General features: G+C 41.6%; 1 long non-coding RNA gene across 1 annotated transcript in view; it reads left to right on the top strand.

The window, feature by feature from the left end:
* The window catches only part of LOC147964714 (uncharacterized), a 38,806-nt gene extending 31,838 nt beyond the window's left edge, over window positions 1–6,968 (top strand). The window contains exon 3 of the long non-coding RNA XR_015607891.1: window positions 6,505–6,968. This is a non-coding gene — a long non-coding RNA (uncharacterized LOC147964714). The remainder of the gene's footprint in view (window positions 1–6,504) is intronic.
* The last annotated feature ends 20,351 nt before the right edge of the window (window positions 6,969–27,319 follow it).

A 27,319-nucleotide genomic window follows, 5' to 3' on the forward strand; every position in this document is an offset into this window, starting at 1 on the left:
AAGATTTTACTAACGTGCAATCATGTGTTTATGTTTTTATAACATTTCTTCGTCTAGCCCAACATGATATTTTCACCCAGCCCAGCAAGTCCGCGGCTTTCGAGAAAAATGCAAATGGAATTTAAATGGGTTGAATAGATGCTACATCATTGTTTCACCCAGCCCACCAAATGGACTAAAAAACAAATGGACTGACAGCTGGGTCCACGGCCACAACCCAGTTTTTTTGTGATTTGCCAAGTAAGTCGCTTTGTCAGGCCTGTTGGGCTGCAAATCTTTCAAGACGAGGAGAGCTTTCATTCGGTTGGCCGAGAAAATGGCCCATCAGTAATGAGAAATGGGTTGTACATTTTTAAAACACATCAAACCAGCAATTAGTTTCAAATATCATTTTTTTTTCATTTCGAGATTTTAAATTACATTAATTTTTATGCGTGGAGAATTTGTTGGATTTTATATTGATATACATATATTTTTAAAATCAGTTTGAATGTGAGTCGAAATTTCGGGATTAAAAACAGTTCGTACCGCATCGAAATATGCAAAATTTCGTATAATTTTTTAACCGTGGCCACAATATGGGCTATAATGCTAACAAAAACAATATGGGCTCGAAAAAAACCTTAAGAATTAGCAAATGGGTTGTATGCTATTTTCCACAGATTTGAGGCTTTCCTAAAAAAGGTTGACGCACAAGCAATGACTATTGGATGGCCATCCAACGGCCGTCGTGCTTCTTCAATCTCTGCTCTTCCTGCTCCAGCCGCTCAAACAGGCGCCGGCGGGACTGCCTGCTCCCTCCTCCCCACGGCCGGCTCTGCTGCCGCGCAGGCCTCACCGCCCCACTGTACTCTCATCGCTGGCCTAGCCATCCCTCTACTCACCCACACCTACTGTTATTCTCCAGCGACGGCAGACGAACCAGTAAACCCTCGTACAGCCGTACTCCTCTCCGCGTGGGAAACAACTACCGAGTCTTCCCTGCCTCCGTGTCATTCCCTTCCTAGGCCTCGCCGTCGTCCACCGCCCTGGTGCTCTCGGCGCGGCCTGGTCAACATGGTCAACGACCGACATGCATCTGAAGTGGACTTTACGTGGAGAGGCCGACAGCTGGGTCCACGGCCGCACGCAAGGAAATGCCTCCTTATTACGCGCAAAATAATGATTCCTCCACCTGACATCAGGGACCCACCGAAAGGGCCTCTGTATTTCGCGAAAAAACGTTACCACCGCTGACAGCTCGGACCCACCAGCTATATCTTCGCATGCAAGGAAGTGCCTCCTTATTACGCACAAAAAATGAATACTCCCCCTGTTAGCTGGGACCCAGTATAGTGGCAGGCTGACTTGTGGGCCTACTAAGTTGACGGGGACGGAGGGCTTTGTCAACTTAGTCAATATGCACGATTCTAGCTCCAGTGACCGTACGATGTCCATCCAACGGCCGTAGTGCTTCTTCAACCTGTGGTCTTCTTGCTCCAGCCGCCCAAACCAGCGCCGATCGTGCCTCGTGCTCCTGCCTCCCGTCGCCGGCTGCGATGCGGCGGAGGCCTCACCGCCCCCTACTACTCCCACCGCTGGCTAGGCCATCCCTCTACTCACCCACACCCCCTGTTATTCTGCGGCGACGGCAGCCTCACACCGCAGCGAACCAGTGAACCCTCGTACTCATCTACACGTGTGCATCCACTGCCGCGTCTTCCCCGGCTCCACGTTGTCCCCTCCTAGGCCTCGCCGTCGTCCACCGCCCTGGTGCTCTCGGCGCGGCGTGGTCAACATGGTCAAGGAACGGCTTCCATCGGACGTGGACTGTACGTGGAGAGGCTGACAGCTGGGTCCATGGCCGCAGCAAGGAAGTGCCTCATTTTTACGTGGAAAATAATTTTTCCTCCACCTGACAACGGGACCCACTGGACGGGCCACCGTATTTTGCGAAAAAAACGTTTCCCCCTGACTACTGGGACCCACCAGCTACATCTTCGCACGCAAGGAAGTGCGTCCGGGCAAAAAAAACGATTCACCCCCTGACTGATGGGACCCACCAGCTACATCTTCGCAGGCAAGGAAGTGCCTGACAGTCGGGACCCACCTGGTCGAAGCGTACGTAGCGTTGTCATTTTGGTCGCGAACGTGTACGTACATACTGGTCGATGTAGAGGCGCGCACGTGTCGTAGTAGAGGCGCGCACGTAGCATTTACACGTACGTACAACGGCCATGGTGCAAGAAAGAAAATACGGCCACATATGTGTACATACGGGCGGGGTCTCGAACGCCTACTCACGCATACGTACGGCTAGGGCTCGTGTACATGGCTGGGTCGGAACGGAGAAACAGCATCGTCGTCGTGTTCATGGGGAGGCAACGGAATGCATCGTGTTCATGGGGAGGCAACGGAATGCGTCGTGTTCATGGGGAGGCAACGGAATGCATCGTGTTCATCGGAAGGGCTTGGACGGAACAGGCGATGGAAACGAGGCCTGGCGTACCGCAGAACGGAGGAAACGGCCTTGTGTTCGACCGGCCATGTTTGAAACGGGATCCTGTTCATCGGGAGGGGTCTGGCATACCGTAAAACGGAGGAAATGAACCTCCTACGATCGAAACGGGGGTCCTGTTGATCGGGAGGGGTGTGGCGTACCGCAAAACGGATGAAACAGACTTGTGTTGGAGCGTTACGGTCGAAATGGGGGTCCTGTTCATCGGGAGGGGTGTGGTGTACCGCAAAACGGGACTCCACGGGATACTGTTCATCTCCACCGTCGACCTCCTCTAGTCTCCACGGGCTCCTGTTCATCCAGCCTCCACGGGCTCCTGTTCATCCAGTCTCCACCGCGCGCTACTCCATCGGCTACTGTTCAACCACCCCTCCACCGTCTACTGCTCATCCAGCCCTCCACACGACGGGGTCCTGTTCAACCACCCCTCCACGGTCACGCCTCCACCGTTTACTGTACATCCAGCCCTCCACACTGCGGGGTCCTATTGAACCAACCCTCCACCGTCTACTGTTCATCCAGCCCTCCACACCACGGGGTCCTGTTCATCCACCCCTCCATGGGCACCCCTCCACCGTCTACTGTTTATCAAGCCCTCCACCACACCACGGGGTCCTGTTCATCCAGAGGCAAACGCCACCGCTCACTATTCATCCAACCCCCCCCCCCCCCCCCGCAACGCTTACTGTTCATCCCATCGATAGGCTTTAGTTAGCAGGAGTAGTGAAGGAATCGCTCGATCGGGTTCAGTTAACAGCCATCAATCAATCGCTCGGGTTCAGTAACACGTAGCCTGCAGTGCAATCGCTCGGGTTCAGTTAGAGCCCAACGCCTCGCTCGGGTTCAGTTAGAGACAACGCCTCGCACACACGCGCATACGTGTACGAGAGAAACACGCATCGCTCGGCCTCCGACCTCCCACCGTAACCGGGAACTCCCTGAAATTTTCCTCGCCCTCGCTTCTAAGAATGTCATGCAGCTGCGTCTCCGGCCCGCCCAGGACGAAAAGCCCATTTTCTGTCATGATTTTTTGTCAGAGAAGTAGGAGCCCACCACATCTATGATGATACCGGGTTTTGTCACAATTATCGTCATAGAAGTGTCATATGTATGACATAATTTTTTTTCGTTCGGCCCAAAATGTCACGGATGTGTCTTTTTTTGTAGTGAGCGCGTGCGTCCGTGGGGTGGATGGCCACGCGTCGACCATCCCACGAACCCCTCGATGGATAAGATCCACCCGAGCGCTGAGATGAACCCTAATCCCCATTCCCCCTCCTCCTCGCTCGCTTTCTTCCCTCCTCTGCTGCCTGGACACCATCGCCATGTCGTCGCCGTGCTCGCGGCCACTAGCCTCCCCGGCGCTCGGGAGGAAGTCGAGGAGCACCGCCGTCCTCTTCTGCACCGTATGCAAACGCCAGGTCGAGTCGGAGCGCCTCGAGCCGTCACCATCGGGTCGTCTTCCCTGCCACGGCCACCGCAACCCCGCCGCTCGATCCGCTGCTGTCTGCTCACCCCGGCATCCCCGAGCCCTCCACGAGCACCGAAGTGAGCAACCTCTTAGATTCCCCCTCTCCTCCGCCTCGATTAGGTCGCCGTTTGCCGTCCCGGAGCGCATCTGAACTCGCATGTACGCGTACGTGTGCGTGTGTGGTCTGCTGCTGCCGCCGATACCCCCTGCCCGCCGGTGCCTCCGCCTTGTGCCTGCGCACCAGCTGCCCTGCTGCAGCCGCGCCCGCGCGCTGCTAGCGCTACACGCGCGTCGCTCCGGCCGCCCGATGCCTCCCGCTGCTATACTACTGCTGCTTCTGTCGCCGCTGGCAACTGCTTCTGAGCCGGTGGCAGCTGCTGTCGCTCCGGCCACCTGATGCTGCTGTTGCGTTGCTTGCTCTACCGGTTGTCGCTCCTGCCAGAAGCCGCCATCGCTGCTGCTCCTGCTTGGCTGCTGCTCTTGCTTCTTTCATCTGCTACTATGGCCGGCCGACACTGCTAAGTATAGTAGCGATTAGTTAGGATAATTAGTATTCAGCTCAGGTTCCACCCAATGACAAATGGACCCTGCAAATGATTAAAAAGGGTTGAAGCAAATAAATAAATATCTAAGCCCATGACAGTCGGGACCCACTCACATTGTTTTCTTTATTGACTAGTCAATCTTTGACTGAGTCAAACCAACCCCATTGGCCCCACCAGTCAGTGTCTGTGGCTGACACTACACTGGGTACAAAAAGTGTTTGCTGGTATTTTGTTGAATTACTTGTAAATAGAAAATATAGAAATTTAATTATGCTTAAAAAAGTATATAAAATAATTCGTTGCTTGGATGAAAAAGTGTTATACATGAAAGTTGCTCAGAACGACGAGACGAATCCGAATACTTAGCCCGTTCGTCCGCCACGCTTCCCTAGCATAGCGAACACACAAATTTTCCCCTCCGATTCATTTGTCCGAAAACGCGAAACACCGGGGATATTTTCCCGGATGTTTCCCCACATCACCGGTATCAACTCATACCGCGTTAGGGCACGCCTAGCACCGCTACTTGTCATGTCATGCATCGTTATGCATCTGTTTGCATTGTTTTCATTGTTTTCTCCCCCTCTTCTCTCCGGTAGACTATGAGACTATCGCCACTACTGGTGCCCCGGCCGACTACGTTGTTGATGACCCCTACGTGCCAGAGCAACCAGGCAAGCCCCCCTGATCACCAGATATCGCCTACTCTTCTCTCTACTGCTTGCATTAGAGTAGTGAAGCATGTTACTACTTTCCGTAAATCCTATCCTGACGCATAGCCTATCATTGTTGCTATAATTATTGATACCTTACCTGCAATCCTAAATGCTTAGTATAGGATGCTAGTTTTATCATCAGTGGCCCTACATTCTTGTTTGTTTGCCATGCTATACTATTGGGTCGTGATCAGTTGGGAGGTGATCACGGGTGTATACGTATATACATATTATATGATACATGTGATGACTAAAGTCGGGTCGGCTAGTAGAGTACCCGCGAGTGATTCACGGATTGGGTCCGAAAGGACGTTTGTCCCGACGGCCCTCTGAGTGGATCTTTGTGGCGGAGCAACAGGGTAGGTTGAGACCACCTAGGAGAGAGGTGGGCCTGGCCCTGGTCGGCGTCCGTGGTTATTTCAAAATAACATGCTTAACGAGATCTGGGTATTTGATCTGAGTCTGGCCACTGGCCTATACGCACTAACCAACTACGAGGGAACAATTATGGGCACTCGACGTCGTGGTATCAGCCGAAGCCTTCTTGACGTCATTGACTGAGCGGCGCGCGCCGGGTTTGACTGGAACGCCTGCTCTTGTATAAGGGAGGCTAGGTCTACTCGCCGGCCGCGTACGCAACGTGCAGGTGTGTAATGGGCGATGGGCCCAGACCCCTGCGCCATAGGATTTAGACGAGCGTGCTAACTTCTCTGTTGTGCCTAGGTAGGGTTGCGACGTGTTGATCTTCCAAGGCCGGGCATGACCCAGGAAAGTGTGTCCGGACAAAGGGGATCGAGCGTGTTGGGAAATGTGGTGCACCCCTGCAGGGAAGTTTATCTATTTGAATAGCCGTGTCCCTGGGTAAAAGGACGACCCGGAGTTGTACCTTGACCTTATGACAACTAGAATCGGATACTTAATAAAACACACCCTTTCAAGTGCCATATATAACCAGTGATTGCTCTCTCACAGGGCGATGAGGGGAGGATCACCGGGTAGGTTTATGCTATGCGATGATACTTGGTGAACTTACCATCTACTCTCTTCTACATGCTGCAAGATGGAGGTTGCCAGAAGCGTAGTCTTCGATAGGACTAGCTATCCCCCTCTTATTCCGGCATTCTGTAGTTCAGTCCACATATGATACCTCTTTTCCATTTGATACCAATGCATACATATGTAGTGTAGTTCCTTGCTTGCGAGTACTTTGGATGAGTACTCACGGTTGACTTGCTTCCCCATTTTCCCCTTTTTGTACTCGGTTGTTGCGACCAGACGATGGAGTCCAGGAGCCAGATGCCACCGTCGACGACGACTCCTACTACACTGGAGGTGCCTACTACTATGTGCAGGCCACTAACGATGACCAGGAGTAGTTTAGGAGGATCCCAGGCAGGAGGCCTGCGCCTCTTTCGATCTGTATCCAGTTTGTGCTAGTCTTCTTAAGGTAAACTTTTTATTTATGTCTGTACTCAGATATTGTTGCTTCCGTTGAATTCTCTATGATCGAGCTCTTGTATTCGAGCCCTCGAGGCCCCTGGCTTGTAATATGATGCTTGTATGACTTATTTTATTTTTAGAGTTGTGTTGTGATATCTTCCCGTGAGTCCCTGACCTTTATCGTACACGTTTACGTGTATGATTAGTGTACGGTCAAATTGGGGGCGTCACAGGTAGTTAGCATATGTCCAGTTTCAATTGCCATCTTTGGTTGTTCGTTGTATGCCTTGTTTATTTTAGCTAACAATGTGATGTTCTATATGTGCTAGTATGAACTATGCAGTTCAATTTCATCAATACCAAATTTAACAACAGCTCTATGAATGACTATATTTGGTTGTTGTTAAGCAAGTTGTACTCCCTCCGAATCTTTTTAGTTCGCATATAAGATTTGTCTAAAGTCAATCCTCAGAAAGTTTGACCAACTTTATAGAACAAAATACCAACATTCACAATATGAAATAAATATCACTACATGTGTCATGACTTAAATTTTCATATTTTATAACTTTAACATGGTAGATGTTGATATTTTTTCATATAAATAAGGTCAAACTTTATGAAGTTTGACTTCAGACAATTCTTATATGTAGAGTAAAAAGGACTGGAGGGAGTATTGAATACGCCTTTCCATTTGATTTAACAATGGCACTGTTTGGATACTCTAACCTAGCTATAGGTTAGAGTTAATTTCTAGCTCATGACATTTAAAAGGGAGAGAGAGATTGCTAGAATAGTTGATTGTATTGCATGAGCCTCGTGGGCATATATATAGGAGTAAATTGTCATCTTGGAGTACAAGTCAAGGTAGAATAAATCCTACGCTATCCTACTCTATCCTACGTTTCATAATTAACAATGATACTAAACAATGACTAACCCTGAACTAACTCTAGCCAAAGAGGTGTTTGGATGATAATGTTAGATTGACAATAAATGCACTAGGAGAACTAGCCCCAATCAGCACCTCTTGGGTGGGATAGTTGTTTTAGGTGGGTTTGACGCAACTGGCTCAAACTATCACTCATGTTTGGATACTTTAGGGCTATTTGAGCCCAGACTAGCTCAAACTAACTCTAATCCATGGATCCAAAGAGGGGCAATAACTAGTGTAGTAGACCTACACAATACAAGTTTGAATGACTCCATTTGCTTATTTTTAAATATTAGGGGTTTTGCAGTTAATAACACACCTTTCCACTTCTTGTTTTTAAATATTAGGTTTTTAACAATTTGGTATTGCACATGTAGGTCCTGCTGTCAGAGGTTTTGTCCGACTATTTGACCCTTTTTGCATGTGGAAATGAGTTGTCCATTAATATTAGTCAAGTCAAGAAAACTCAGAATGATAGTTACGATAAAGAAATTAGAGAAAAAAACAACAAGATCTTTGTCTGCACAATGAAGAAGACACCAGTTCACTACGTGATGGTACTAACTGTTATTCCTTGTCTTTTTAATTCCCTTGCGCCATTTCAAATCTAAAGAAGATATTTATACATATCCTTGTTTTCTGGACTTTCCAAAGCAGTTCACTGATGATTACCTCTCAAACCACCTGTATGGTCAGGAGGCGAGGAAGGTTTTCATACAACACCCACATTTCAATATTGAAGTGTTCCTGAAGAGGATGAAGGATGGACGGTCAGACATCCACAGGCACTGGCCTAAAGTTGCAAAGACCTTCAACATCAATGAAGGCTCAATATTCGCCTTCCGCTTCAGCAGTTTTCCAGATGAGATGCATCTCTCTATGTACCATCTATGATGCTAATTTCAAAAGGTTATGGATGTTGCATGTGAAACTTGGTTTTGGTGTAGTTGTGTAATGGGGTAGCTGAGTGCTGAAGCTATATGATGTTGTACTCTGATGTATTTCAATTATGAAATCCTGCTTCCTTAATATGGAAATGAAATATATTGGGTGCTTAATATGAAATGTCAATTAGATTGATAAATGGATTATTAATAATAGGGAAATTAGCCTGCTAATGGCCAATTAGCTTGCTAATTAGGTTTTTTCCATTGCAAACGGTTATTGAGAAAACACTGTGGGCGATGACCTCAAGCAACGCACACAATTTCTTAGAATAAACCATGTTGGATCAATGAACAATCACACATGACATCCTCTTGAAAATTGTTTGCGTTAGGCCACCTTGCACAAAAGTTTACCACATAAAAAGTGTGTGTGATGGACAGCCTTTGCCACACTGTTTCTTCTACGCACCGTGTGTAATGCATTCAATAACGCAAATGATAAAATTGTTAATATCGCGTGCAATGGCAATGCTATCACAAACGATTTAATGGAGAAATTGTGTGTGATGTACCTGCGAACGGAAACGTTTTCCTTGGAGTGATTGTGTGGGATGTATATACGAATGGAAACATAGTTCTTAGATTAACTGTGTGGGATGTACATACTAACGGAAACTTATTCCTTGGATTGATTGTGTGGAATGTACATACGAATGAAAACGTTTAGCAGGGACTGACTGTGTGGGATGTACTTACGACCGAAAACTATTTGGCCTGTATAATTGTATTTTTAGCACAACTGTACGTATGACCGTATTTGATCGCTCGCCGGTCGCACACGACCTAATTTTGTCGAGCGTGTGTGCTAGGAGGGCATATCCTCGACGGTTTCTGGGTAATGTGGGGAGGACCCCCCTAACACAGTCACTCACTAGGCGACGGTCATAACGCCATCATGGAAAGGGATTAAAAACCGTTTGTATAACACCTCGTTGTAACAGTGTTACTCCCTCCGTCCGGTGAAGAGTGTACATTTGGCTTCAAAATTTGTCCACAAAAAAGTGTACATCTATCTTCCCAATGCACTTTAAAGTAGAAAAAATGCTTCTCTCTCATCACATGGTAATCAAGACCAATAACATTATATACATGGTCTCCTTAATTTCTACATGCACTTAGCTCATTGGGGGTTCGGCAATTAAAGAGGAGAGAGGTGGTGGATTACACCTTTCCAATGCATTTTTTACTCCACTTCATAATCTGTCCTAACATTTCTATATGTACACTTTTCACCGGACGAAAGGAGTATAATAGTAGTGATAAATGTCATGCTAATATGAACATCATAGAAATATTGCTTCATATTGGTGCCAGTGAAATTCTTCGTAGAATAAATAATACAAGGATAAAGTGCATTTTGCTAGAAACCATTTATGAGAAGGTGCATCCTATTCATTGCTTTTTCCTGGATAATTTTCGTGATAATGTATTTGTGAAGAATGGACTAGAGTGGATCACAACTACCTTGGGAGAAACTAATCTTTTGCATGACTCATAGAATAATAAACAAAGGGATGTACGAGATGAAGAAAAAACAGCCCCCAATATTGTTGATATGCTGCAAGAATGGGTAAGGGAACATGAATTAAATATTTTCCATACTAACTTGTAGCAAACAAATAGGGATGCCAAATAACCATCTATCTTGGATGAAATGTGCCTAGAAGAAGGGAACACCAAGGAAAATGAAGAGGAGGGACGAATTGATCATCCACCCTCATTACCCACCCATGAGAGTAACCTTTTGCACACTCTCTATATGCTCTTTAATGAAGCAACTCTTGGAAAAGATATAAATTCCATGGATATTAAAGAACTACAGTTATTCATAGATGAATGTGCATGTATAATGTGTTCTTTATATCAAAGTCGTTGCTTATGTTGTGGTTCTCATGAGCACACTGCCTTTCAGGGGAAAAATGCTTATGATCAAGAGATAGAAAATTATAATAATAATATGACAAATGTCAGGGAGGAATTACTATGGTATGTGATAAGAAAAAGTGCAGGTATATTATTTGCAGAGATCCAAGATGTTGCTCGATCCCGCAACAACGATGCCATAATCGAATGGATGTAGAAGAAGGGGATCATGATAAAAGAGTACTTTTGTAACCCCCCCCCATTTATTCAAACTCTCTGAGATTCCAGAATCAGAGTATGATAATACTAGTTTGAATAAACTTGATGCTAATGAACTTGATGCATAGGAAAGTCATCCGCCAAGTGGGGATAATGATCTAGAGTCGCTAAGAATCTTATTTGAAGAGCCTAGTATTAGCTATATTGATAAATTAGATGAAGGGAATACTCTTGATTTGTCTGCTCTAATGTCCAACTATGCTTCTTTGGATGATTTTCTTATGCAGGAGAAACCATTAAGGAGTGTCGAATTATCCACTCCAAAGGAAGAGTTTTATGAAGTGTTCCCCTACAATGGTAGCCAAGGTGACATAGTAAAATTTATTCATAAGTCTCTAACCCTTGCACTGTAGAAGTACATGGAGACATGTCTACCTAGTCTGGTGGATCAATTCTCGCTTGAGAGCGAGGACCGCTTCACATACATGATGCCGATGCACCGCAAGAGGGTACGACTACGACCACACTTTGCTATGAGATGCTCCAAACAGTGGCCAGAGGCAAGTCCAACTACACATCAGGTGGATATCTCTTGGGATCCGGTGGATTTATGGAGCATGGAAGCCTAGATATATGGCTCTAAAGAAAGCGCTATCGGGAGGCCGCCCAAAAGTAAGTAGGAGTCTTTATTAGTTTTGAGTCTTTATAGTTTAGTTTGCATTGGCACTTTGCATGAATTACTATTAAAGTTGGTTTGGTTAGTCTTCATTGGGTGAAATTATTCGTCTGCTCAAAATTTTATATGTGGTACAATTGCACTGTCGGATCTTCTTACTATTTGCCTAGTACACGTGTTGGAACTAATCGCAGGAATTTTTTGGAAGAAAACAAAGTTCCAGATGAAATAAAAGAAAAGAAGACATTTTATAAGACCAGTCACGGTCATATGCACCATCGTATCGAGCCAGGAAGGTGCCAACTAAAAACATCCAGAGGTGACAGAGCCAAGGGCGACATGTCATGCGAGCGTAAGTGCTCATATACGTGATCATATGTCTCTTCAACAAAGACAAGCAGATTGCAGAGCCAAAGACGGCGTCCCATACGAGCATGTATGCTCGTATGAGTGCTTGTATGAACCTCTGGCAAAAAACGACCGAAGATCCAGAGTGCAAGGCGACGTTTTGTGGGAGCGCTCGCGCTCGTACATGCGCTCGTATGGTTGGGTGCCGACGCTATGTGCCACAACAGAGTAAAATACGTTGGACCATACGACCAAGAGCGATCGTAGGTGTGCTCGTTCCAAGGCAAGAAAATTCCCAATTTAATTATTTCTTTAAGTCGAGGTCAATGGATTATATTTTAACCATCTGTTTGCACTTTCATGTTTATTATTCACCATTGAAGCCTCCCAACAAATAAACTTTGTATTTCTTCATGATGTCTTTTATTTCTTTTGCCCGGTTGGGTGTACGAACTACGTTCGTATACCGAAGCATGTGTTCTTTTTATCTTGTGTGTTTATTTTTGTAGAGGTTTGGACCTAGTGTGGTGACAAGTACGGTATGGTGTCGACTGTATGAAAACCTCCACAAGCCACACGACCGCTTCGATTCGACAAAATCTTCAACTACAAGTGCCATGTTCTACCATAAAATATCAAAAACGTTGATGAAGTGTAGGTCCATGTCCATTTTAAAGGAGAGTTTACTTGCACCTCAACGGTAAAAAGTTTTTATTAACCTTTCTTATATCTAAGCTTAGGGAGATAACCACTTTCCATAATCTCCTTCAATAAACTGCACCTTCTCTTTTTGTTTCATAATTTTCTTGAGACTAGCTCTTGCAAAGTTCTAAGCTTGTGGAATTTATTTTTGCATGTGCAGAGTCTTGTGGAATGATCTTGATCTTATGAATACTGTGCAATCATGTGTCCCACTATTTTATATGTCATCTTAAGTATGATTCTCTGTATTTTTATAAGGGAATCACTTACTCAAGTTAGGCCCCATATTTCCAAGTAAATATTTTTATGCACCTTCTTCAAGTTTTTGCTTAGCTTGGGAACAATCTTGTGATCCTCTGAAAGACATTGCCACGGTCTCTACTTCTACAACAAAAAAGTGATGATGGTTGAATAAAAAGTTTGAATCTTTGTTAGAACTATTCTAAAATAAAAGGACATGGGGTAGCTCAACTCCATGGTGTTTGATATAATAGATTGGGTGGTCCTTTCTTTGAGTGTTGTTTATACAGAATCAATATTCCTTAGTATTCAGGATCAAGTTAGGCCCCATTTATGCAAACTATTTGAGATGCTAGAATCGTAATATGATAATTCTAGTTTGAAGGAAGTTGATGCTAATAAATTTGATGTGCATGAAAGTCATCCTTCAAGTGAGGGTATAATGATAATGAGTCACTAAGCATCTTATTTGAGGAGCCTAGTGTTATTCATAGTGACAAACTAGATGAAGGAAATACTCTTGATTTATCTACACTAATGTCCAACTATGCTCCTTTGGATGATTTTCTTACACAGGGAAAACCTATAGGGAGTGTTGAACTATCCTCTCCACACCAAGAATTTTATGAAGTGTTCCCCTGCAATGATAGCCAAGATATTATCTTCAAATTTATTCATAAGTATCTAACCATGACCTTGTAGAAGAGCAAGGAGACATGTATGCTTAGTTCGGTGCATCGGTTCCCGCTTGAGAGCGAGGAAATCTTTAGATACATGGTGCCGAAGCACCTCAAGAAGGTACGACTCTGACCGCACTTAGCTATGAGGTGCTCCAAACAGTGGCCGGAGGCAAGTCCGTCTACACACCAGATCGATATCCCTTGGGATCCAGGATTATATGGAGCATCGAAGCCTAGCTATATGACTCTAAAAAAATCTCTATCGGGAGGCAGCCCAAAAATAAGTAGGAGTCTTTATTAGTTTTGAGTCTTTATAGTTTAGTTTGCATTCCTATTTTTGCATTGGCAGTTTGCATGATTTGCTATTAAAGTTGGTTTTCTTTAAGTATTCACTAGGTGAAATTTTTTGCCTGCTCAAAATTTTAAATGTGGTACAATTGCACCGTTGGATCTTCTTAGTACATGCCTAGTACAAGTGTTGGAGCTAACCCCGCGGGAACTTTCGAAGAAAAAGAAGTTCCAGACGAAACAGGGCAAAAGATACCATTTTATATGATCGGTCACAGTCGTATTGAGAGAGGGAGGCGCCAACAAAAGTATCCATAAGCAACAAAGCCCACGACGGTGTGTCATACGAGCACAAGCACTCATTTGCAGGGTCATATGGCTTCTCAAGCAGAAGCGTTTAAAGATCCAGAGAGCAAGACGACATTTGGTATGAGCGCAAGTGCTTGTATGAGTGCTCATTTGGTTGGGTGTCAACGCTGGGTGCCACAATAGAGTAAAAGACGAAGGGCCATATGACCGCAAGCAATCATACGAGCCCTTGTATGAAGGTTGGAAATACCCATTTTGTTTATTTCTTCAAGCCAAGGTTAGTGGTTATATTTTAACCGCCCGCTTGCACTTCAACGTTTATTATTTACCTTTGAAGCCTTTGAACTAATAAACTTTGTAGTTCCTCATGTTATCTTTTATTTCTTTTGCCCGACTGGGTATACGAATTCCGTTCGTATACCGAAGTGATCTTATTATCTTGTGTGTTATTTTCGTAGAGGATTGGACCTAGTGTAGTGACATGTACGGTAGGGTGCCAACCATGTGGAAATCCACACAAGCCACTCAGCCACTTCAATTCAACAGAGTCTTCAACTACAAGTGCCCGGTTCTACCGGACCATATCAAAAATATTTGACGAAACATAGGTCCATGACCATTAAAGGAATAGGTTATTTGCACCTCAATGGTAAAAAGATTTATTGGCCTTTCTTATATTTAAGCTTGGGGAGGTAACCACTTTCCATACTCTCCTTCAATAAACTACACTTTCTCTTTTCATAATTTTCTTGAGACTAGTTCTTGCAAAGTTCTATGCTTGGGGAAGTTATTTTTGCATGTGTAGAGTTTTGTGCAATGATCTTCACCTGATGAAAACTATGCAATCATGTGCCCCATTGTTTGATATCTTGCTTAAGTATGATTGCTATGTATTTGTATAAGGGAATCATATGCTCGAGTTAGGCCCCATATTGCCAAGTTAATGTTTTTATGCACTTTGTTTAAGTTTTTTCTTAGCTTGGGAACAATCTTGTGATCCTCTGAAAGACATTGCCACAATCTCTACTTCAAAAGAAAGTGATGATGATGGTTGAATAAAAAGCTTGACACTTGTTAGAATTTTTTAAAAATAAAGAGTTATGGAGTAGATTAACCCCATGGTGTTTGGTATAATAGACTCAATAGCCCTTGTGAATAAAGGTGAATGAGATTATGCCAAAATCTGTGTTGCATTTTACATGGCGCTTCAACTTCTCGCTGGTGCTATGGCCTTGCTACTCTATGCACGTGTACATGTGTAAATGTGGCTTCGTCACCTCTCTTGATGTTATGCTGAGAACTCCGCTGGCCAATGAACAATCCACCAGAGTTTTAGCTCGAATTTTGGCTATAAATTTCTTAACGTTCGCAGTGGCAACACTTCATTGAGTATTATTAGGCTTTCTCTTGAGTGAGTGTCTATGTGCTAATAAATGAGTACTGATTGCAAGCCCTCGAAAGAGACAACATATTGGTCCATAGTATTCAAACTTAAACCACAGCGAAACCCAAGCATGATCATTTCTTTGGCATGACCCCGTCACCTGACAATAAAAGTTGCAGCAAACAATGATTGAAGTAAATGCTTGAGAGCCTTGAATTGAGAATGCTAGTAGGCATGAATTAAAAACTCCATATCTTGACTTTTTGAAAACTCTCTGTGCTCAAGTTTGTTTAAAAAGAAAACAACCAAAATAAATGGAAGGGCTAATAAGTAAGCGGATCCAAGTATTTGTTTTCATGCTAGATTAAACTTTGTCAAGGAGCATAGAAGTTTTTACTAAAGCTCTAGTGGTTTGGTGATCAAAATAAATATTACCTAGCTGAGCATGTGCTACCTTGTACAAATATGTTCTATCTTTCTTATAGCCTGTAGAGAAGACAAGGATACACCTTCGGGGCCACAATCGTTATTGATGAGCTAGATGGTTCAACTTTGGTTTATCAACCCTTTTGCTCGAGGACGAGCAAGGTTTAACCTTGCGGATGTTGATGAGTGGATTTTATGCATACTTTTTAGAGTATATTATAGTGCCAAAATCACTCATATCATATCCATCTAACACTTATTCATGTCTCCAATGCACTATTTTTGGTAGTTACTTGTTTTACCAAGTTCATTGCACACTTTTTATTTTTATTACTTTTCCTTTATTCTGTGGTCTTCGTAGGTGTGTTGACATGTTCATGAACTTGGGACATCAAAAGAATCAAGCTAGGGGTCAAACCGGAGAAGTTCTAGGCACCAGATCAAGGCCCTTTGGAGAGTTTGATGATTTATATTTATCAACGTGTAAAAAATGAAGATCTAAGCAACAAATGCATCGTAATTTTCGCTAGCAATCGAACGAGCCCAAGAACGTCCAAATTGGAGTTCATATGAAGAAATAGCGACCAAAATACGAAACAACTCCTGAAGTTCGAAGAGAAAGATGGCCCTCCATACGGCCGGATCCGCCTGTTTGAGAGGTCATTTGAGCTCTAGACGGCCACAAAAATTGGCCAGAACTTTCCAAATTTTGCTGCAATTTCGTCTCCATTTTCCCCAATGAGATCCTTGAAGACCAAGGCTTTTTTGGGACATGGATTTGGCTCCCCTTGAGCCCTTGGATGAAAGGGAGAAGGCTAGATCAATGGATGACACCTGGGGAGCACTCCTATATGAAGACCTCCAACCCTAGCCGGCAGCTCATCTCATCTTCATCCTCCACAAGTTTCATCTACAACCACCACACCTCCATTGCAGCTACTCCACCATAGAGAGAAGGGCCACGCCAAGGAAGAAGGAAGAGAGGAGGCGCCTCCACACAGGCACCGGCCACCCTCTACATCACTGACGCTGCTCCTTGGGAGCTGCATTGGGATTTCCCCAAAGAGGAGAGGATGATGCAGTACGGTAGAGATAAGTATTTCCCTCAGTTAAGAACGAAGGTTATCAATCAAGTAGGAGAACCACACAACACATCATTAGCAGTACCTACACACAAAATGACAAATTCTTGCACCAAACGCAAATAAGGGGTTGTCAATCCCTCGGTGGTTAGTTGCAAGGATAAAATCTCGTAGTGATAGATAGATAAATAAAAACACAAAATAAAATAAAGTAAATAAAATTATAGCAAGGTATTTTTTGGATTTTAATATATGATAAAGATAGACTCGGGGGCCATAGTTTTCACTAGAGGCTTCTCTCTTGAACATAGCATACAGTGCGTAAATAAATTACTGTTGGACAATTGCTAGAAAAAGGGAATAATCATGACGATGTCCAAGGAAATGATCATGTATATAGGGATCACGTTTGAGACAAGTAGACCGACTCCTCCCTGCATCTACTACCATTACTCCACACGTTGACCGCTATCCAGCATGCTTCTAGAGTATTAATTTCATTAAGAATAGAGTAATGCCTTAAGCAAGATGACATGATGTAGACAAAGTAAATACAATCAATATGAAAAAACCCCCATCATTTTACCCTTAATGGCAATGATACAAATATGTGTCATGTCCGCTTATGTCACTGGGATTGAGCACTGCAAGATCGAACCCATCACAAAGCACCACTCCCTTGCAAGATAAATCAATCTAGTGGGCCAAACCAAATGTATAGATCGGAGAGAAATACAAAGCTATAACAATCATGCATAAAATAGTTCAGATAAGACTCAAATAATATTCATGGATAATCTAATCATAAACCCACAATTCATCGGATCCCAACAAACACACCGGGAAAAGGTTACCTCGAATAGATCTCCAACAACATCGAGGAGAACATTGTATTGAAGATCAAAGAGAGAGAAGAGTCCATCTAGCTACTAGCTATGGACCCATATGTCTGTGGTAAATTACTCATACATCATCGGAGGGGCAGCAAGGTTGATGTAGAAGCCCTCCGTGATCGGTTCCTCCTCTGGTGGAGTACCGAAAAAGGCCTCCAGATGGGATCTCGCGAGAACAGAAGATTCCGCTAGTGGAAAAAGTCTTTTGGGTGGATCTTTGTTGGTTTCCCAATTTTAGAGAATTTACAGAGGCAAAATTAGGTCAAACGGAGCAACGAGGGGCCCATGAGGCACCAGGGCGCGCCTTGGTGGCTCGTGGCCACCCCCTTTTCCTTTTGACTTCCCCCCGAAGCTTCTAGTGTTTCTTATGTCTAGAAAAAATCATCGAAAAGTTTCATGGCATTTGGACTTCGTTAGGTACTGATTTCCTGGAAAACCAAAAACGGGAAAAAAAATAACTGGCACATGGCACTAAGTTAATAGGTTAGTCCCAAAAAAATGATATATAATTGCATATAAAACATCCAAGATTGATACTATAATAGCATTGAACAATAAAAAATTATAGATACGTTGGAGACGTATCAAGCATCCCCAAGCTTAATTCCTGCTCGTCCTCGAGTAGGTAAATGATGAAAACAGAATGTTTGATGTGAAATGCTACCTAGCATGTTCATCATGTAATATCTCTTTTGTGGCATAATATTAAGATCCAAACAATTCAAAGCAATAGTCTATAATTTGACATAAAAACAACAATAATAAGGCATACCAACAAAAAATCATGCCTTGGAGATAGCAGTATGGGTGACATAAAAAAATATCAATGCTAAAGAATGTTATCACTACAAAATAATAGAGCCTTGGCATGCTCCATATTCTTAACACAAAGTATTTATCATGCACAACCCTGATGACAAGCCGAGATATTGGTTGTAACTTTTTAACACGCTTCAGCTTTTTCAATCCTCATGCAATACATGAGCACAAGCTATGGAGATAGCACTATGGGTGGAATAGAGTATGGTGATAGAGATAATATGGAGAAGACAAAAAAGGAGAAAGTCTCACATTGTCAAGGCTAATCAATGGGCTATGGAGATTCCCATCAATTGATGTCAATGGAAGTAGTAGGGATTGCCATGTAACAGATGCACCAAGAGCTATAGGTGTATGAAATCTTAAAAAGAAAACTAAGTAGGTGTGCATCCAACTTGCTTGCTGATGGATACCTCGGGCATTTGAGGAAGCCCATCATTAGAATATACAAGCCAAGCTCTATAATGAAAAATTCCCACTAGTTATATGAAAATGAAAGCATATGAGACTCTCTATATGAAAAAATGGTGCTACTTTGAAGCACATGTGTGGAAAGGATAGTAACATTGCCCCTTCTCTCTTTTTCTCTCATTTTTTCTTTTCTCTTTTTTTGTTGGACTCTTTTTGGCCTCTTTTTCTCTCTTTTTTAGTCCGGTTCCTCATCCTGACTTGTGGTGGAATCATAGTCTCCATCATACTTTCCTCACTTGGGACAATGCTCTAATAATGAATAATGATGATCATAGCACTCCTATTTACTTACAACTCAATACTAGAACAAAAATTACTCTATATGAATGCCTTTGGCGGTGTACCAGGATGTGCATGATCTAGCATAACAATTATAAAAAATGGTGAATGGTGGCTGGGCCTGAAATACTATGTTAGCTATATGATCATGCGAAGCAATATGACAATGATGGTGCGTGTCATAAAACGGAACGATGGCTGTTGCATGGCAATATATCTCAGAATCGCTATGGAAATGCATAATAGGTAGGTATGGTGGCTGTTTTGAGGAAGATATAAGGAGGCTTATGTGTGATAGAGCATATCATATCACGAGGTTTGGATGCACCAACGAAGTTTGCACCACATCTTGAGGTGAGAAAGGGCAATGCATGACACCGAAGAGGCTAGCAAATTGCAGAAAGGTGAGAGTGCGTATAATCTGTGGACTCACATTAGTCATAAATTAAAGAACTCACATAATTATTGCAAAATTTTATGATCCCTCGAAGCAAAGTACTACTACGCATGCCCCTAGGGGGACAGATTGGTAGGAAAAGACCATCGCTCGTCCCCGACCGCGACTCATAAGGAAGACAATCAATAATAAATCATGCTCCAACTTCATAGCATAATGAGAGACTATACGTGCATGCTTCGGGAATCACAAACCTTAACACCAATATTCTTACTAAACCACAATTACTCACTAGCACAACCCACATATTACCACCTTTATATCGCCAAACTATTGCAAGGAACCAAACTTATCATATTTAGTGATCAACATGAAAGTTTTTATTATATCCCTCTTGAATACCTATCATATCAGGACCAAATTCATAACTTGTACATATTGCCATTACTGTTATCAAGTCTCAATATGATATAAGTGAATCATGATAGTGCAACTATTTCTTTAAAATACAACCATCGTCATGCTCTAAAATATATAAGTGAAGCAATAGAGCAACTGCCTAGCTCAAAAGATATAAGTGAAGCACATAGAGTATTCTAACAAATCACGAATAATGTGTGTCCCTCTCAAAAAGGTGTGTTTAGCAAAGATGATTGTGGCAAACTAAAAATCAAACAAATCAAAGACTTATATAATACACGACGCTCCAAGCAAAACTCATATCATGTGATGAATAAAAATATAGCTCCAAGTAATTTATCGGTAGTTGGTAGAAGAAAGAGGGGATGGCATCACCAAGCTTAGATGCTTGGGAGTCCTTAGATATTACCTTGGGGTTCCTTGTTCATCCCCAAGCTTAGTCTCTTGCCACTCCTTATTCCTTCATCCATCATGATCTCACTCAAAACTTGAAAACTTCAGCACACAAAACTCAACAGAAAACTCATGAGATCCGTTAGTATAACAAGAAAATCACCACTTTAGGTACTGTTGTAAACCCATTCATATTTTATTATTACATTATACATACTGTATTCTAACTTCACCACGGCTTATACCCCCCGATACAATCCATAGATTCATCAAAACTAGCAAACAATGCAACAAAAACAAAATCTGTCCAAAACAGAACAATCTGTAATGATTTGAACAATGACCATAATTCTGTAACTCCAAGAAATCAGGAAAATTAGGAAAACATGGGAAATTGGTATATAAATCATGTGTAAAAAATTCAGAATTTGTTCGCGCTCCAGTAAATCTCAACAAATCTGCTACTGGGCGCAAAAGTTTCTGTTTTCCCACAAAATCAAAGCAACTATCATACAAATCATCCCAAAGGCTTTACTTGGCACAAACACTATTTAAACAAAAAAACACAACCATAACAGTAGCATAATTGTGTGCACATGAAAAAATAGAGAAAGAACAAGAAAAAATAAGATAACTATTGGGCTTCCTCCCAACAAGAGCTATGTTCAAGTGTTGTATATGTTCAAGTGTTGTCATTCTTCACATCAATTCCATAGGTGGCCCTCATAATAGATTCATATGGTCGCTTAAATCTTTTTCTAGGGAAGTGTTCCATACCCTTCTTTAATGGAAATTGAAATTTTATATTCCCTTCTTTCATATCAATAATAGCACCCATGGTTCGTAGGAAAGGCCTACCAAGTATTATGGGACAAGACGGATTACAACCAATATCAAGCATAATGAAATTAACGAGCACATAATTACTATTTGGAAGAATAAGAACATCATTTATTCTACCCAAAGGTTTCTTGATACTAGAATCCGCTAAGTGCAAATTAAGAGAACATTCATCCATATTAGTAAAACCTAGCACATCATGTAAAGATTTTGGTATTGTGGAAACACTAGCATCCAAATCACATAAAGCATTGCACTCATAATTTTATATTTTAACCATAATGGTAGGTTCCCACTCATCATATAATTTCCTAGGTATTGAAACCTCCAATTCTAACTTTTCTTCTAAAGCTTTCATCATTGCTTCTACAATATGTTTAGTAAAAGCCTTATTTTGTTCATAAGAATTGGGTGAATGTATTATGGATTGCAACAAGGAAATACACTCAATTAAATAACAACAATCATAATTAAAATCCTTGAAATCCAAAATAGTGGGCACATTACTATTTGAAGTTTTGACCTCCCCAAACCCACTTTTATCAAATTTTTCATTAAGATTTTCACCCTACGAACAATGGGGACGCCTTCTAGCTAAAGTTGACTCTTCTTCAGTCCCCTTTTCATCAAGTTTTGTATTACTAAACCAAGACTCAATGAGTGTAACACTAATCATTTTAATATGTTCATCATTGCAATGATAAAAACCGGGCGGGATCGCTTTTTCTAAGAATTCTAGCTTAGCCCTCAACATAGCGGTTCTTTCTTTACTTTCACCAATGGAAACATAAAGAGCTTTAATGGATTCATTATATAAATCTTGCGTGCAAAAATTTTAGATTGAAGATTTTCCACATCATGGACAATTCTATCCATGCTCCTAGACATATCATCAAGTTTACTCAATTTTTTCTCCATTATAGTGTTGAAAACCTTTTGAGCATTAATAAATTATTTAATATTACTTTAAAGATAAGTGGGCATCCTATTATTATTATTATTATTAGAAGAATTACCATAGGAATTTCCATAATTATTAGAGGAATTTCTAGGAAACGGGCTAGGATTAAAATTACCTCTATAAACATTACTATTGAAATTGTTTCATGAGAAAAAATTCATATCTACGGGATCATTATTTTTATCAATCAAAGTAGACAATGGCACATCATTAGGATCAATATGAGCACTCTTACTAGCAACCATTTTCATAAGTGCATCTACTTTGTCACTCAAAGTATTAATTTCTTCAACAGAATTCACTTTTTTACTAGTAGGAGTTCTTTCAGTATGCCATTATGAATAATTTTCCATAATATTGTCAAGCAATTTGGTAGCTTCTCGTAATGTGATTTCCATAAAGGTACCACCCACGACAGAATCTAAAAGATTTGTAGAAACAAAGTTCAATCCCGCATAAAAAATTTGTATGATCATCCACAAACTTAAGCCATGAGTAGGGCAATTTCTTATCACTAATTTCATCCTCTCCCAATATTGGGAAACATATTCATGCTCAAGTTGCTTAAAATTCAAAATTTTATTTCTAAGAGAAATAATTTTCGCGGGAGGAAAATACTTGGCAATAAAAGCATCTTTACACTTATCCCAAGAATCAATACTATTTCATGGCAAGGGTGAAAACCAAGTTTTAGCATGATCTCGTAGTGAGAACGGAAATAAATATAATTTGACAATATCATCATCCACATCTTTTTCCTTTTTCATATCACACAATTCAACAAAAGTATTAAGATGGGATGCAACATCTTCATTAGGACTACCACCGAATTGTTCTTTCATAACAAGATTTAGCAAAGCAACATTAATATCACAAGAATCTGCACTAGTGGTGGGAGGAGCAATCGGGGTACTAATAAAATCATTATTATTGGAGAAATCACACAACTTGGTATTTTCTTGAGACATCACGACAAAGCAAGCAAACAAGCAAAAAGGCAAACGGAAAATATTTTTGTGTTTTTGTAAAAATGTTTTAGAAGTGGGGAGATGAAGACAACAGGAAAATGACAAATAAAGTAAGTTCAAGGAGATGAAAGTTTATGCAATGGTACTTGATAGATGTTGATAATGTCTCCCCGGCAATGGCGCCAGAAATTCTTCCTGCTACTTGTGAGCTACATTGGGATTTCCCTAAAAAGGAGAGGATGATGTAGTACAATAGAGATAAGTATTTCCATCAGTTAAGAACCAAGGTTATCAATCCAGTAGGAGAACCACACAACACCTCGTTAGCAGTACCTACACACAAAAGAACAAATACTTGCACCCAACGCGAATGATTGCAAGGATCAAATCTCATAGTGATAGATAGATAAAAAACATGAAATAAAATAAAGTAAATAAAATTGCAGCAAGGTATTTTTGGATTTTAATATATGATAAAGATAGACCTGGAGGGGGGGGGGCATAGTTTTCACTAGAGGCTTCTCTCTTAAACATAGCATACAGTGGGTAAACAAATTACTGTTGGGCAATCGATAGAAAAAGGAATAATCATGGCTATATCCAAGGCAATGATCATGTATATAGGCATCACCTCTGAGACAAGTAGACCGACTCCTGCATGCATCTATGATATGTCTCCAACGTATCTATAATTTATGAAGTATTCATGATGTTATATTATCATTCTTTGATGTTTTACAATCATTTTATAGCATCTTTATATCATTTTTTGGGACCAACCTATTGACAGAGTGCCCGGTGCCAGTTGATGTTTTTTGCTTGTTTTTTTAGTTTGCAAAAAATCAATACCAAACGGAGTCCAAACGCAGCGAAACTTTTTGGAGATTTTTTTCGGACCAGAAGACGTTCAGTGGGACAAAGAAGTGCTAGAGGGGAGCCCCAAGGGGGGCACAACCCACAGGGGCGCGCCTGGGCATGTGGGTTGTGCCCACCTCGGTGGCCTCCCGCACCGCCTCTTCACCCTATAAATCCTCAAATATTACAAAAACCCTAGGGGACTCGCTAGATCAGAAGTTCCGCCATCGCAAGCCTCTATAGCCATGAAAAACCAATCTAGACCCTGTTCCGGCACCCTGCCAGAGGAGGAAATCATCATCGGTGGTCATCTTCATCATCCCGGTGGCCACCATGATGAGGAGGTAGTAGTCCATCCTCGAGGATGAGGGTTTGTACTAGTAGCTATGTGTTTAATCTCTCTCTCTCTCTTGTGTTCTTAAGATGCCATGATCTTGATGTATCGCGGGCTTTGTTAATATAGTTGGATCATATGGTGTTTTCCCCTCTCTATCTTGTTATGAAGTTGAAATTATATCATGCCTAGTGGTAGCTTCACATTGGGTTTAGAAAGTGAAATCTTTTGAAGCTTGACAATCACAATATTGGTCATACAAGCAATTCATGAATGATTACTATAAGGAACAGAACTTTCACACTCAAATATATTATCTTGGACATCTTCTATGATTGTGAATACACATTAATTATTTTCAAACTTGAGCAAATTAGTTGAAGTTGGACAAGGAAGACAACGTAATGAGTTATGTTTGGGTATATTTGCATAGAAGTTATATTGTTATGGATCCTCCAACATGTGGTGTTTGCTTAGGATCTTTTGCTAGCCAAAAATTTGTACTAAGTAGAGATACTACTTGTGCATCCAAAAACCCTTAAATCCAGTTTCTTGCCATGAGTGTCCACCATACCTACATATGGATTGAATAAGATCCTTCAAGTAAGTTGTCATCGGTGCATAAAGCAATAAAAATTGCTCCTAAATATGTTTGATTTTTTATTGTAAGGGAAATCTGAACGTTGTACGAACTTGTGATGGAAAGTAATAAAAGCGACAGACAGCATAATAAAGGTTGCTATCATAAGGGGCAATATAACGTGACATTCCTTTGCATTAAGAGCTTGGGCATCCAAATAAAAAGCGCATGACAACCTCTGCTTCCCTCTGCGAAGGGCCTATCCATTACTTTTCAATATTTACTTTTATGCAAGAGTCAATAGTATGAATTCTCATTTCAACCTCAACTATTCTCTAGTTGGCAAGCATCATGTGGTGTGGAAAGATCTAGGCACATATGACCAGTCAAATATATTTGATCATGATTTATTATTGTTGACAATTATCTCTATGATAAATGAGTTGGGAGGCAAAACATTATGCTCCTATCTTTCTCTGTGTTCGATGGATTCCATTTGTTCTAAGAATATGCTTTGAGTATTATATGATGATCGAGTATGTGGAGCTCTTACTTAGAGTCTATTAAATAAGTTGAATTGCAATTGTTTGGTGACTAACAATATAGGTTGTTGAGTTCAATAGAATTCATTGTTTGAACCTTAACATGTGCATTGGTTGTTACTTTATCATGATGAGTTTTATGAGAAAGAGTTGTTGTTATGATGCTAGGAAAAGTGATTGGAATTATCATTGATCAAACTTATGCACTTTGCTAGCATTCACACTTCATAAATTATATCTTTTATCATTTACCAACTCGAGGACGAGTAGGAATTAAGCTTGGGGATGTTGATATGTATCCAATGTATCTATAATTTATGAAGTATTCATGCTGTTATATTATCATTATTGGATGTTTTAAAATCATTTTATAGCAACTTTATATCTCTTTTCGGGACTAACCTATTGACAGAGAGCCCAGTGCCAGTAGTTGTTTTTTTGCTTGTTTTTTTACTTCACAAAAAATCAATACCAAATGGAGTCCAAAAGCAGCGAAACTTTTTGGAGATTGTTTGGACTAGAAGACATCTAGTGGGCCAAAGAAGTGCCAGAGGGGGCCCCGAGGGGGGAACAACCCACCAGGGCATGCCTGTAGGGCCACACGCGCCCATGTGGGTTGTGCCCACCTCGGTGGCCTCCCGCACCGCCTCTTCACCCTATAAATTCCCAAATATTTGAAAAACCCTAGGGGAGTCGCTATATCAGAAGTTCCGCCACCGCAAGCCTCTGTAGCCATGAAAAACCAATCTAGACCCCGTTTCGGCACCTTGCCGGAGGGGGAAATCATCACCGGTGACCATCTTCATCATCCCGACGGCCACCATGATGAGGACGGAGTAGTTCATCCTCGGGGTTGAGGGTTTGTACCAGTAGCTATGTGTTTAATCTCTCTCTCTTGTGTTCTTGAGGTGTCACTATCTTGATGTATCACGGGCTTTGTTAATATAGTTGGATCATATGGTGTTTTCCCCTCTTTATCTTGTTGTGAATTGAGTTTTCCCTTTGAGATTTTGTTCTTATCGGATTGAATACTTTTATGGATTTGAGAACACTTGATTTATGTCTTGCTATGAATACTCGTGGTGACAATGGGGTATCATATTGATTCACTTGATGTGTGTTTCGGCACTCAACTCGCGGATTCCCGAGGTGACATTAGGGTTATCTATGCATTGGGATTGATGCACATTCTCGTCTTTGTTTCTCCAGTAGAAATATTGGGGCACTCTTTGAGGTTGTTTGTGCTGGATTGAGTATTATGAATCTGAGATTGTTTGATGCATATCATATAATCAACTCACAGATACCCATGGTGACATTGGAGTATCTAGATGACATTAGAGTTGGTTGATGTGTATCATATGGTGTTATTTAAGTGCGAACTCTTCGTTAGATCGATCAGAAAGAATAGCTTGGTGTTATTTTAGTATGAACTCTAGGATAGATTGGTAGGAAAGAATAGCTTTGAGGTAGTTTCGTACCCTACAAACAATTTCTTCTTATGTTGTCCACTAGATAGGAACTTTGGAGTGATTCTTCATCACACATTGAGGGATTGTTATATGATCCAACTATATTAGCATTATTGAGAGATTGTACTAGCGAAAGTACAGACCCTAGGCCTCATTTTCAAGCATTGGAATATCGTTTGTGCACGCTTTTCCTCTTCTTTTGGACTCTAATTTGCATGATTTGAATGAAACTAACCCCGGACTGACACTGTTTTCAGCAGAACTACCATGGTGGTGTTTTTTGTGTAGAAATAAAAGTTATCGGAATGGAACGAAACTTTGCGGGGAA

The sequence above is a fragment of the Triticum urartu genome, chromosome 6A, assembly GCF_056163025.1.
Source record: "Triticum urartu cultivar PI428250 chromosome 6A, HENAU_Tu73, whole genome shotgun sequence".
Lineage (NCBI taxonomy): Eukaryota > Viridiplantae > Streptophyta > Magnoliopsida > Poales > Poaceae > Triticum > Triticum urartu.